Source organism: Sus scrofa, chromosome 7, assembly GCF_000003025.6.
Source record: "Sus scrofa isolate TJ Tabasco breed Duroc chromosome 7, Sscrofa11.1, whole genome shotgun sequence".
Classification (NCBI taxonomy): Eukaryota; Metazoa; Chordata; class Mammalia; order Artiodactyla; family Suidae; genus Sus; species Sus scrofa.
Window position 1 is genome coordinate 58,170,916 of NC_010449.5, and position 12,154 is coordinate 58,183,069.

Sequence of the window (12,154 nt, forward strand, 5' to 3'; positions counted from 1 at the left end):
CTCTCCACCCACCCCTCCCACCAGAATATGTAACTCTGTAATCTCCAAACCCATTATTACAACAGCCTTTCTGCTTCACTTTCCTGCCTGCAGGCACGCTTCATTCAACCTACCCTCAGAATCCATCCAGCTGCTGGGATGTTGAGCATCTTAAACCATAGTTTTGGGCCCGTGATTTTGTGACCAGTCATGTTGCTTGCACATTCTGCTGTGCAAGCCTGAGAATTTTAACAAGGTAGTATAGTGTTCTGTTCTCTGACTCCATCTTTCCAAACCTGATTTTCATGACTACAGCCACACTTTTAGTGTTTCTTAATATTTTGCATTCACCTCTATGTGTCCTTTGCTGAAAATGACTTGCCCCTCCACTTCCGCCTGATGAAATCTTTAAGACCCAACTTGCGTGCCACCTCCTCCAGGAAGACTTTACCACTTTTCCTCAGAAAGAAGCTCCTTGCTCCGAGATTCTGTGGATGTCTATTTATATATACATTTCTGCATTGCCTTAGTTCTTTCTGTAGCATCTCCTCAGGTAGATAGATCTGGAGTCCTTGGATAGTGCAGAGTGAGCATCTCATTCAGTCTCTGTAATCGCACCCAAGCAGCAGGTGCGGTATGACTCTGTCTGCCTCACCCCAGAAAGTGCTCAGGCAAGTGCCTGTTGCCCGGAACATACGACTTTCCAATTACACCGTTCATTTTTAGGCAGTCGCCTAACAGAAAATGGGCCGTCCACGGTTAGGTTACACAGCCAGGGGAGTCGGGACATTGCAGCCAGTCGCTAGGGTATCCCTACCCGCCTCCCTCTGCTCAGTTCCAAATGGGGTGTGTGTGTGAAGGAAGTAGGGGCTGGGTAGCCCGGCTAGCTCCTCCTCCGTGTCCACCCAGAGGATCTCCGAGTCACAGTAGGTCTCCTTCCAGTCCAAAGGCCTCAAGAAATTCGAAGCGGCGGTACCTTCGATATAGGGTCCTCTGTCACAGATGCGGCTCACACTCACGGATACTTTAATCTATTTATTTGGATTTTTTTTTGGAGGGAGGGGGCGTTCAATGAAGGGGAAGAGGTGGAGCAAGGCGGGGAGGCGGGCCCAGGATGACTGACGAGAGCAGCGGGGAGCCAATGGCCCGTGGGGGGCGTTCCCCCCCATTCAGGACTCCTCGCCTGGCTCGGAAGGTATGTTAAACAGCTGCTTTTAATTTGGTCTCCCCAATCTTGGGCGTTTTGGGGGGCTAGTTCACCAGCCGGTCGCTTCGGCCAGTGCGCCCTGGTACCGGCGCAACGGGTCCTGGGACGGAGCTAGGGGAGCTTGGAGTCCGGCGGCCGAGGGAGGCGAGGGGCAGGCCAGGAAGGAGAGCTCTTGGCGCCGCCCGCTCGCCAGTGTGTTTCCAAGCCCGGCCGGATCCGTGGGGAGGGGGTCGGCCCGGCCTGGGGTCGCCAGTGTGCCGGCCGTGCTGCCTAGTTTATTTCACCGAGCGGCCGGTTTCGGTAGGTTTCGGCGGCGAACTGGGTAAGGTGCCAGCAGGAGGAGATCCTCCTCGCTCCTGGAATGCCTTAAAAAATTATTGTAAAGAAGAAAAAAGGGGAGATTCCGTACACCGACTGGAACCAGGCCTGGGCTGCGGCGCGCGGGCTCGGCAGGGGGCGGCGGCCTGAGCCCGGCTGGCCGGGCCCACTGAGTCCGCGGCGCCCGGAGTTGGTCGAGAGCTGGAGTTAGCAAGGGAGCCGGGGCCCGTGGCTTTCCCCGCTAACGACGCTGGGCGAAGGCGGCAGCCGCCCGAGGGTTTTGTTTCTGTCTGCAAACTTGTCCGAGGGGGCGGTGGGCGCGCTCAGGAGAGGCGCGGGTGCCTAGGGCCCGCGGTTGTTATGGACTCTGGGGGCGGGGGCAACGCCGGACTTGCGGGAGGGGCAGCCGGGGGAAGCCACCGGAAAGAGCCCCCGCACCTCGGCACTAGCCCCATGCGCCGGTCTGGGTTCTCCGAACTCCCGGGCCGTGGCAGTAGAGCCAGCATTCGGCGCCGGAACACGGCCCGGGGGTGTGGAAAACCTCCAGGAACTCGGCGGCTTCGACTCACGGCCCCAGCTGATCCCCTTGCAAACATGGAGCTGCCTCCTTCCCCGCCCACCCCAAGGCGGCGGCAGCTCCCTTCCCATCCCCCGGTCGTGCTCCTCGCTTGCGGATGGGGTGGAGGCGGGGACGCAGGCGTGTGAGCGCGCCCACGAGGGGGTGGCCTGAAAGGGGCAGTGAAGGTCGGAAACTGGGAAAACAGTCTCCACGCTCAGAATCGGGAAAAGGAAATGCATCAGCGTGCGGGGAGGGGCGCGGGGGGCGCGCCTGTCAGCCGGGATGGCGGCCGCGGGTTGGGAGGCGGGGCGCCGGCGCGAAACGCCGAAGTCGGGCGGGGCGACGCCGCGAGAGGGGGCGCAGGGGCCCGGGCCCACGGAACGCTAGGCTGCCCCTGCCTCCACTCCTTGGCCTACCCTGTTTACTATCTACTCCCGCGACGGCTTGTGCAACCGGCTGGGAGCGGAGCTGAGGGGCGGGGCCTTTCTCTCTCTCTCTTCCACCCATCTCGGGCTCCTCAAGAGGGCCCGCCTTCTCTTGTCTTCCACTGGCTGGGAGAGACTCCCTTTTTTCCTTCTCGGTTGTTGATTGGATGACATTCTCCCGAGCTCCGCCTATCGGAGGCCGGGCTGGAGTTTAAGTTGCTAGGATTTTTTTCCATGAAGGGCGGAGGGAGGATTCCTGCGGCTTACGTGAGGCGCAAGGTCCCGCCCCTACTCCTGATTGGTGGCATATATAGCCCCTCCTCCTCCGGCGGATCGAGCTAGGAGGGGGAAGTCCACCCTGTTCCCCGCCCCCTCCCTAGCGTGTGTGCGCGCTCAGCACATGTGTGAGGCCCGCCTTGCTCCTTCGAACTGTCCTCCCGCCCGGAAGTCCCGGGCTTGAAGCCCTAGGCAAGGGGGGCGGGGAGAGCCAAGAAGGCACACAATGATTCCTCCAAGCCTCGAGATCTGGTAGACTTTACGATGAAGTTAGTGTTTTACGGCGTAGAGTGAATTTGGGGGGCTTAGCTTCCGGGATTGTGCAGGATTTGGGAGGAGGGAGGGGGTCTGCCCTTCTCGGCCAAGTATTAAATTTCTGACACTGTGGCCTGGTTATTCCCGCGACTCTCGACTTCTAGGAGATCGTCCTAAGCTTAAGCTTCAGAATGCTGCGGACGCTGGCAGTGTTTTCTTCTCAGCGCAAAGCAGCTGCTGACCTTATTTGGCTTTATTAAAACTCTGAGCAACCTAGGATTGGCCTGGACACCTTAGGCAAGACCCCGCGCAGCTCACCCCCTCTTGACAGAGGAGTCGAGGGCGGCCCGATTCGGCTTGGGTTCCAAGTGGTTTTTGATGTCCATGTGGGAGCACCGTGTGCCACCCAGTCTAGGGAGCAGGGGACGGCGCAGAGTTAAATTAGCCCACGGCCAGTTCTGCATAAATGCTGCTTTCTCGTAATCTCTAGAGGTTTGGCATGGGGGTCTCCTCTGTTTCGTCGGTGTGACTTATTTTTTGAGTTCCTTCCTGGAGCAAGGCTTGGCTCTCGGCGAGACTGCCCCCAACTGTCGGCTATTCATGGAGTTCACAGTTCGCTGCTTGTCCTTGCGGCTTGGAGTCAGGCCCACCTGTTGCCCGCACTCATTTCTTGACGTCTCCGCTTGATTGCCGAGGGAAGACAAGCTAGGACTTAGGAGTGAATTACCTGGGGCCTGGCCCTTGCTTACCCACTGGGCTCTCTAGGGGGAGTAGCCCTTTTGCGGAAGAGAGCGGGAAAACTAGTCCCGCCCCCTCCTCTCCTAGCGCTCCAAGAGCGCCCTCCAAGCAAGGCCAGTGTCAGTTCGTCCTATTTACTGAATAAATAAAAGCAACCGAGATATCTCAGGCACTTTGTCTCTCTGTGTCAAGGCTGTATTACCTACACAGAGAGGGACTAGGGACTGTCATTAACACTCGCTCGCCAAGGAGGAGGAAATATAGCTGTTATTACTTTTGTCCCCAACTTTGGAATTTTTTATTTTTTCTCTGAAGTGTGGAGCGAAGTTTCATTTATGCCATGGTCTGTTTAGTCTCCTTTCTCAGTTCCTCCAGTTAGAGGATGCCTCCAGATCTGCTTTGGAGATCGCGAGTGTCTTACACTTCAAGCTCCGCCTTCCGGAGGCTTGCCAGGGCGTTGGTTCTTAGGGCCCTGCCCTTATTTTGGTTATCTCCGCCCTTTTAGGACTGCATATTCAGGTTTAGGGAGTGTCGGCTTTAGAACTATGCAGTCACCCCTAGCTGCGGGCTGAGCAACCCCTGGGGCTATTCCTTGGCATTGGTGTCTAACCTATAATTTTGTATTTTACTTACTGGAAGTAGCTGTCGGCTGCTTGGGATATTTGTGTTTGCAAGGAGGCAGCGTGCGGAAATGTAAACTGTAATGAGAAAGCTGGATAGGAAATATGAGGTTCTCTCTTTTTTTTCTTTTTTTGTAAGCGGGTCCTCCACGGTGGCGATGCTGCCGTCCCTCCCTTTCAAGTCCCAGGGCATCGGATTCCCGCTGCTGAGCTCCGCACCACCTCCTGTTTCGGGCCCTGGAACTCTCTGCTCTTCAGTCTCTAGTGTAAACATTCCACAAAAGGACTGCTAAGGTTCAGCCTCCTCGCGCAGGGCGGAGTCAGCTTCTTCCTAGACGGGCATCCTGGCCAATAAAGGATCCTACCGGCGCCAAGCTACCCAATCCGATGATTGGGGGCAGGGCCTGGCCAGGCGGTGCAGTAGGAGGAGCCCAGTCTCACGGACATTTTATCCCACATAGGTTACTTACCTTCCTGGGGCAGTCAGAGAGCGAGGGGTAGCCTTCCATTGCGATGACCGGCGAGGGCGGGAGCGGAGTTTTTGGGCCTGTAGCTGAGACGGCACGGGGCGGGACGCGTGGAGTCCTCCAATGAGAGGTGAAGAGCTTCCCTGCTTCCTCCAATAGTGTTGCGGCTTGGGGGTGGGATTCGGCAATTCGTCTCCAATAGGCGGGGTTGAGTTAGGGAAGCTCCCCGCCAATAGGGGCGTGGAGAAGGTGAGCGGCTCCCCCTCCCCTCCCGGCCGAGGGGGAAGGGGCGGGCAGTCGGCAGGCAGGGCGCGACGATTGGCTAAACCTTTAACTGACGGATAGTGCGACCAGTGGCGAAGCGAAGTTGATTCTTCCCTCTGCGGGGCGGGCCTGGGGAGTGGGCGGGATTTCCCGGGTAACAGAGAAGCGGCCGCGGCGGTAGAGGCGGCGGAGACGGTTTCTCCATCTTCCCCCCCTCCCCTTCCCCCCTCGGAGTTTCCCTCCCTCCCTCCCTCCCTCCTTCCCAGTCTGGGCACCGGGGCCTGTGACCGCTTCATTAGCGAAGAGGAGGCTGCCAGTTCTCTTTGGCGGGCCTGTGCCCCGCGCGGTTCTCGGGGCCTCCCTGCTGAGCCTGAGGCTCACGCCGAGAGGGACACGCAGTGAGGAGCGGCCCGAGTAGCTTTGCGGTAAGAGCATGCCGGACCGGGGTTGGGGCGGAGAGCCTGTTGGCGGGTAACGCTGGACTCGAGGGTGTGTATTTGTGGGGGGGCTGACCTCCTCGGCTTCCCGTAGAGCGGACGGGCGGGAGGTGTGTGGATGTGTGAGGGGGGTGGGGGCGGAGCGGGGTAGCTCTTGGTGCGGGAGGGGGAGGAGAGCGTAGACCCGGTGCGCGCGGAGGGGGCGGGCTCTCGCGCCGCCGCTCAGGGGCGGGGCCGACGCGCGCGTGCGATTGTGGAGAAAGGGGCGGGGCGGGGCCCTGCGCTCTGTGCTATTTGCGACCGACCACCCCCCCTTGTCCTCCCGGGGTGGGCGGGGCTTTGGCTGGGCTGCCTTGTACTGGCCTGATAAGTCAAGGGTCTCCCGCGTGCGGCTTCGGGGCGCGGCAGGGAGGGGGCGTGAGGTCTGCCTTCCTCCGCCTTCCCGGGCTCGGGTTGGCCGGAGGGGCAGTACGGAGCGGCAATGCCACTCCCCCTGGCGATCCTCCCCCTTCCCCCTGGTTTCCGCCTCCTTGGCAAGTGAGGCGGGGCTCGGGAAAGCCCGCTGTCCGGTCTGGCTGGGAGTCGCGGCGCCTAGATTTGCCCCGCCCTATGTCTCGGTGGGTGGGAGGGGCCTCCCGACTGCGAACTATGGAGGTGTCAGGACTTTCTCTGGTGGCTCGCCCGTGCCTTTTGCCTTGGGCACGAGGGCCAGGTGCCAGAGCTGTTGTCTCTGATTTGCTCCATGCTATATAGATGACACCGTGCAGCCTGAAGAGTGGGAACGCAGTCACCGCCACTCCTCTCTCGGTTGTAATTATTGGGGTGGGTTGCTCAAGGAGCTTTCGTTGGAGTCTGTGGTCCAGCGCTGCTCGTGCTGTGACCGGGCTTCCGCAGCGCTGATGGTGGGGGATGGGCAGAGTGTCTTCAGAGACTAGAAATGTGGCCGGGGACAACCTTTCCTGGAGTTCCCTTGATGTGCAGTTGCCTTCGCTGTACGGGGCGGGGCTTCCTTTGAGCCAATGGGGCGGTGGGTAGTTAGTTAGACTTGGCCACTGTTTAGGTGCTTTGGAACTTCAAACTCAGCCAAAAAAAGGCTGTGGCAGCTCCTGTTCACAAGGCTGAGATTTAGAAAAGAAAGGGTTGGATTTACATTTTACTGTTAAAGATGATTATTTATAAAAGATGGTCATTTAAAAAAAACTCAGACTTTGAATTGAAAATTCCAATTTTTTCAGCTCCTGCATTTTCAAATGCTTTAATTGTACAGATGGTCCTGCTGTGTAAGCTTAATTTCACTAAGAAATAAGTTGCAATTTAGATAACTTTATATGGTCTTGAAAAGTCTTCTGGTTTTATGTAATTCTGTTAGAACATCTAGACCACTTTCTACTTATATTCTGTAAAATTTAGTGTTCTTGCCTTATTTTATTAGAGTAGGGTGAATAGAGGACTAGTGTAGCCTTGTGTATGTGACTTATGTAGTGTTGCCCTACAGCCTGTATTGGGAATTGCCTTATGACGTTTCAAGTTTGATGAACCGTTTTAATTGAGGTTATTGCTCTGAGTTGAGACATTTTCTTTAAGATAAATTACTTATGTTCATTCATTGTTTTTCGTGAGAAAATAAACAAGTATGTTTACTTATGTACTAATATCTGAGCAAGCCCTCTGGCTAATTAACTAAACCGAAGTTAAATTCTAGATTTGTGCTTTGCTCATTTGGGACTGAGAGCTTGGTGCCCTGTGCTATACTCATGTGAAGAGATTGTCTCACCTTCTTAGCTAAGGAAGTAGCAATGGTGACAGCAGCTTTTCAGTTTGGTTATGGTGACTGTAATAGAATTGTGGTAGAGACAGAAAACTTGGGTGTTTTTCCTGTTGCTGTATACTGACAAAGATAATGAAGGCAGTGGAGAATTTATCATTGAGGAAAGTTTGGTTAACACATAGTTGTTCCCAACTTGCAGTGTTGTGTGCTGGGAAACATAGAAGACCTAATTCATGCCCTTAAAGAATATGTTGTCTGTTGGTGAGTCAGGGTCAGAAGTCCCACATAAGCTTTACGAATTTGAGTAAAAGCCTGGATATGCTGCATTAGGAAAGTTTTCATAAATGCTTCTTACCTCTTCAAATATCAATATCATATACTATAGTTTCGTCAAAGATGCTAGATAGATTGGCATTTTGTAATTATGAAGGTTTCACCTAAAGAGTAAAACTTGTTATGTTTTTTTAGGGAAGGAGATGTGTAGTAATTTGATAAGATTACTGGCAGAGCATGGTTCTGTTTACATCTTCAGTGTAAACAGGCAAGATACTGGAGAGCTATGCAAGGCAGATGTTAGTGACTGTGAATTTTAGTTGGAATTAAGATAATATCCATGACGTTCAGTAATCTATGAAGTGCATTAAAAGGCTTTCTTCCTATTCTTACTTTTTTTTTTTTTTTTAATGTCTTCATCCATGACATATAGAAGATCCCTGGCTAGAGAACAAGTCTGAGCCACAGCTTCAACCTACGCCATAGCTGAGGCAACACTAGATACTTAACCCACTGCAATGGGCCGGGGATCCCACCCAAGTTTCCTCAGAGACAGTGCTTCATCCTTAACTTGCTGTACCACAACAGGAACTCTTAAAAGACTTTCCTACTCTTCTGGATAACTCCAGCAACCAAGAGTTTGTTAAGCTTTATTTTCTGTAGATTCTTATAAAGATGATAGTTCAATGCTTTTTCAAATTACACCCTCTGTCTCCTTGAATAATAAGAATAACGAGTTCCTGTAGTGGCTCAGTGGTAAAAAACCTGACTGGTATCCATGAGGATGTGAACTCAATCCCTGGCCTTGCTCAGTGGGTTAAGGATCCGGCGTCGACATGAGCTGTGGTGCAAGTTGCATATGCACCTTGGATTTGACATTGCTGTGGCTGTGGCATAGGCCGGCAGCTACAGCTCTGATTCGACCCCTAGCCTGTGAACTTCATATGCTGCATTGTGGCCCTAAAAAGACCAAAAAAAAAAAAAAAAAAAGAAGAAGAAGAATTTACGTTTATTGAGCCCTTTACTATGCATTTGTCAACCAATTTAATCTTCACTAAAACCTTCATAGTGGGTTCTTCGAAATCTGTTTTTTAAAGCTTAGGAGGAGTTCCCCTTGTGGCTCAGTGGTGAACGAATCCGACCAGGGACCATGAGGTTGCGGGTTCGATCCCTGGCCTTGCTCAGTGGGTTAAGTATCCAGTGTTGCCATGAGTGGTGGTGTAGGTTGCAGACACAGCTCAGATCTCCCATTGCTGTGGCTGCGGCATAGGTCGGCAGCTGCAGCTCTGATTTGACCCCTAACCTGGGAACCTCCATATGCCGCAGGAGCGGCCCAAGAAAATGGCAGAAAGCCAAAAAAAAAAAAAAAAAAGGCTAAGAAAACAGTGGGACAGCCAGAATCTGAACCCAGACCTTCCGGTTCCAGAGTCCATGCTCCTAATGCTATACTTCACCTGGTTCTTGTCTAAGGATAATAAACAGAGAAGGAGCAGGGTGGGGTTTTGCGTGCGTGCATGCGTGTTGTGGTAAAATACATATAAACATAAAAAATTTATGATTTTACTTGTTTTAAATGTACAATTCAATGACAGTAAGTACATACACATTGTTGTGCAGCTGTCATCACCATCCATTTCCAGAATTTTTCATCATCCCAGACTGAAACTCTGTACCCATTAAACAATAACAACTCCGTTAAACCTCACCTCTAACCCCTCCCCCACAACCACCACTCTCCTGTGTCTATGAATTTGACTTCTGTAAGTATGTCATGTCAGTGGAATTATACAGTATTCGTCCTTATTTCACTTGGAATATTAATATTGTCTTCAAGATTCATCCATGTTGTAGCATGTATCAGAATTACCTTTTTACAGTTAATAATATTCCGTTATATGTATATACCACATTTTGTTTATTCATGTGTTGCTGGACATTTGGGTTGTTTTTAACCTCTTGGTTATTGTGAGTAATATTGCTAGGAAAGGTGTATAAATATCTTTTCAAGTACTTGCTTTGAATTCTTTTAAGTCTATCCCCAGAAGTGTAATTGCTAGGTCATGTGGTAATTCTGTGTTTAATTTTTATTTATTTTATTTTTTTTTATTTTTATAATTTTTTTTTTTTTTTTTTGTCTCTTTTTTGTTGTTGTTGTTGTTGCTATTTCTTGGGCTGCTCCCGCGGCATATGGAGGTTCCCAGGCCAGGGGGTGAATCGGAGCTGTAGCCACCCGCCTACGCCAGAGCCACAGCAACGTGGGATCCGAGCCGCGTCTGCAACCTACACCACAGCTCACGGCAACGCCGGATCGTTAACCCACTGAGCAAGGCCAGGGACCGAACCCGCAACCTCATGGTTCCTAGTGGGATTCGTTAACCACTGCGCCACGACGGGAACTCCCTGTGTTTAATTTTTAGAAGAATCAGTAATGTGTTTTTGAATTCAGGTTTGAGGGGGAAAGATTGGGGTTCAGATTCTAAAGGCGAATTGAGTCAATGTGCTTTTGTTTTTGCTTTTTTTGGGGGGGGGCGCTGTACCCACACCATATGGAAGTTCCCTGGCCAGGGATCAAACAGCCACAGCAGCAACCCCAGCTGCTGCAGTGACAATGCCAAATCCTTAACCAGCTGGGCCGCAGGGGAACTCCTCAACATACATTCTTGACCACTTTTTTTTTTACTGAAGTATAATGTACAGTATTATATGTTTCAGATATACAACATGGTGATTCATAATTTTTAAAGGTTATCAAGCATCTTTTTTTTTTTGTCTTTTTTTTTTTTTTTATCTTTTTATTAGGACTGCACCCGTGACATGTGGAGGTTCCCAGGCTAGGGGTCAAATTGCAGCTACAGCTGTCGGCCTATGCCACAGCCACAGCAACACAGGATCTGAGCCGTGTCTGCCACCTACACCACAGCTCAGGGCAACGCTGGATCCTTAATCCACTGAGCGAGGCCAGGGATCCAACCCACAACCTCATGGTTCCTAGTCGGTGTTTGTTAGTCACTGAGCCATGAGGGGAGCTCCTTGAGCATCTTCTTAAATAGCTCTGGGCTAATGCAGGAAGAGTCTTTGTCCCTGAGAAGTTTATATTCTTAGAAGAAAAGGTAAATATTCGCATAATATGAATTTACTACCCATCAATCCCTTAGAGTATAAGAGTCATGTACAAAGAGCTATAAGAAATTCAGAGGAGAGCCCACCTTAGGGATGGATGAAGGGGGGTTACTAAATGAGAAATGGAAGAGAGAAGTTTAAAATCATAGATCCTGTTGAGGGGAGTTGTTAGATCTCTCAAAATACTGTCAGAGTGCTTTGGAATAATCAAAGAGATGGCATTGTATTAAAATGAATTGTCTGTCTTCCAGAGTTGGTGATCCTGTTCTCCTCAGTGTGCAGATGTGACTGCTTCCACTGCTTTGGAAGGTAGTTAAAGAGTCCCAGTGAAGAAATTATGGACTTGGCATAACTTGTTGCTGTTACTATGTCTAGCTCAAGATATATTAATATGGTTAATTATTGCTTCCTAATACTTCTTTTCATTCACATGCCTTAATGTTTCTGCTACTTTAATAAGTGAACAGTAGAAGTAATATCTTAGGATTTTTATTTTTTCTTATTACAGTTTAATTAATTCTGGGTATTTGTTTTTTGTAGAGGTTAAGGTCAAATAAAGAAACCCATCCAGCAGCATACTTGTAGTCTGAATCAGGGTTCTGCCATTATTATTATTATTATTATTGTTTGTCTTTTTAGGGCCATACCTGTGGCATATGGAAGTTCCCAAGCTAGGGGTCAAATCGGAGCTGTAGTTGCCAGCCGACAAGGCAAGGGATGTGTAGTGTCTGCAACTTACACCACAGCTCATGGCAATGCCGGATCCTTAACCATCTGAGTGAGACCAGAGGTCGAACCCACATCCTTATGGATACTAGTTGGGTTCGTTACAGCTAAGCCGCAGTGGAAACTCTGGGGTTCTGCCATTATTATGTTACATTTTTTTCCCAATATTTCAAGTTTTGTTTTTCTGACATTTTTCTTTTAAAATGTGAATTCTGATTGTCTTTAGACAATCATTTGATTGTCTTTTAACAACATATTAACAAAAAAAACTCCTTGACTTCCTTTAATTATGTAACTTTCTTTTGGGGTCTGTTTCCTCTGAAGACCGCCCGGTGGGATCTGTTGTCAGTTATAACCACATGCAGATTTTTTTTTTTTTTTGCTTTTTAGGGCTGCAGTTGTGACATAAGGACTTTCTCGGACTAAGGGTCGAATTGAAGCTACAGCTGCCATCCTACCCCACGGCAATACAGGATCTGAGCCAAGTCTGTGACCTACACCACAGGTCATGGCAACCCCAGATCCTTAGCCCACCAATCGAGGCTAAGGATTGAACCTGCAACTAGTAAGATTCATTTCTGCTGCGCCATAATAGGAACTTTATGTGCAGATTTTTTTTGTTTCTGTACATTTGTAGGGCGACAACCTTATACTGGCTCCCCTTAGGGAGAGCTGCACCAGTGGTTCACAGTTCATATAGATTTAGACTTTATTTTGATAGC

General features: G+C 50.6%; 1 protein-coding gene across 10 annotated transcripts in view; it reads left to right on the forward strand.

Moving 5' to 3' along the window:
• SIN3A (SIN3 transcription regulator family member A) overlaps positions 906-12,154 on the forward strand; it is a 74,306-nt gene continuing 63,057 nt past the window's right edge. Inside the window, exons 1-3 of one of the 10 annotated variants that reach the window (XM_021099023.1) lie at positions 906-1,174; positions 10,958-11,015; positions 11,823-11,997. The gene's annotated coding sequence lies outside the window, so the exon portion shown is untranslated. Of the gene's footprint in view, positions 1,175-1,462; positions 1,487-4,951; positions 4,975-5,251; positions 5,534-10,555; positions 11,016-11,822; positions 11,998-12,154 lie in introns of those variants that run through there. The other 9 variants (XM_021099022.1, XM_013978057.2, XM_003482238.4 and 6 more) reach the window with 9 other exon arrangements.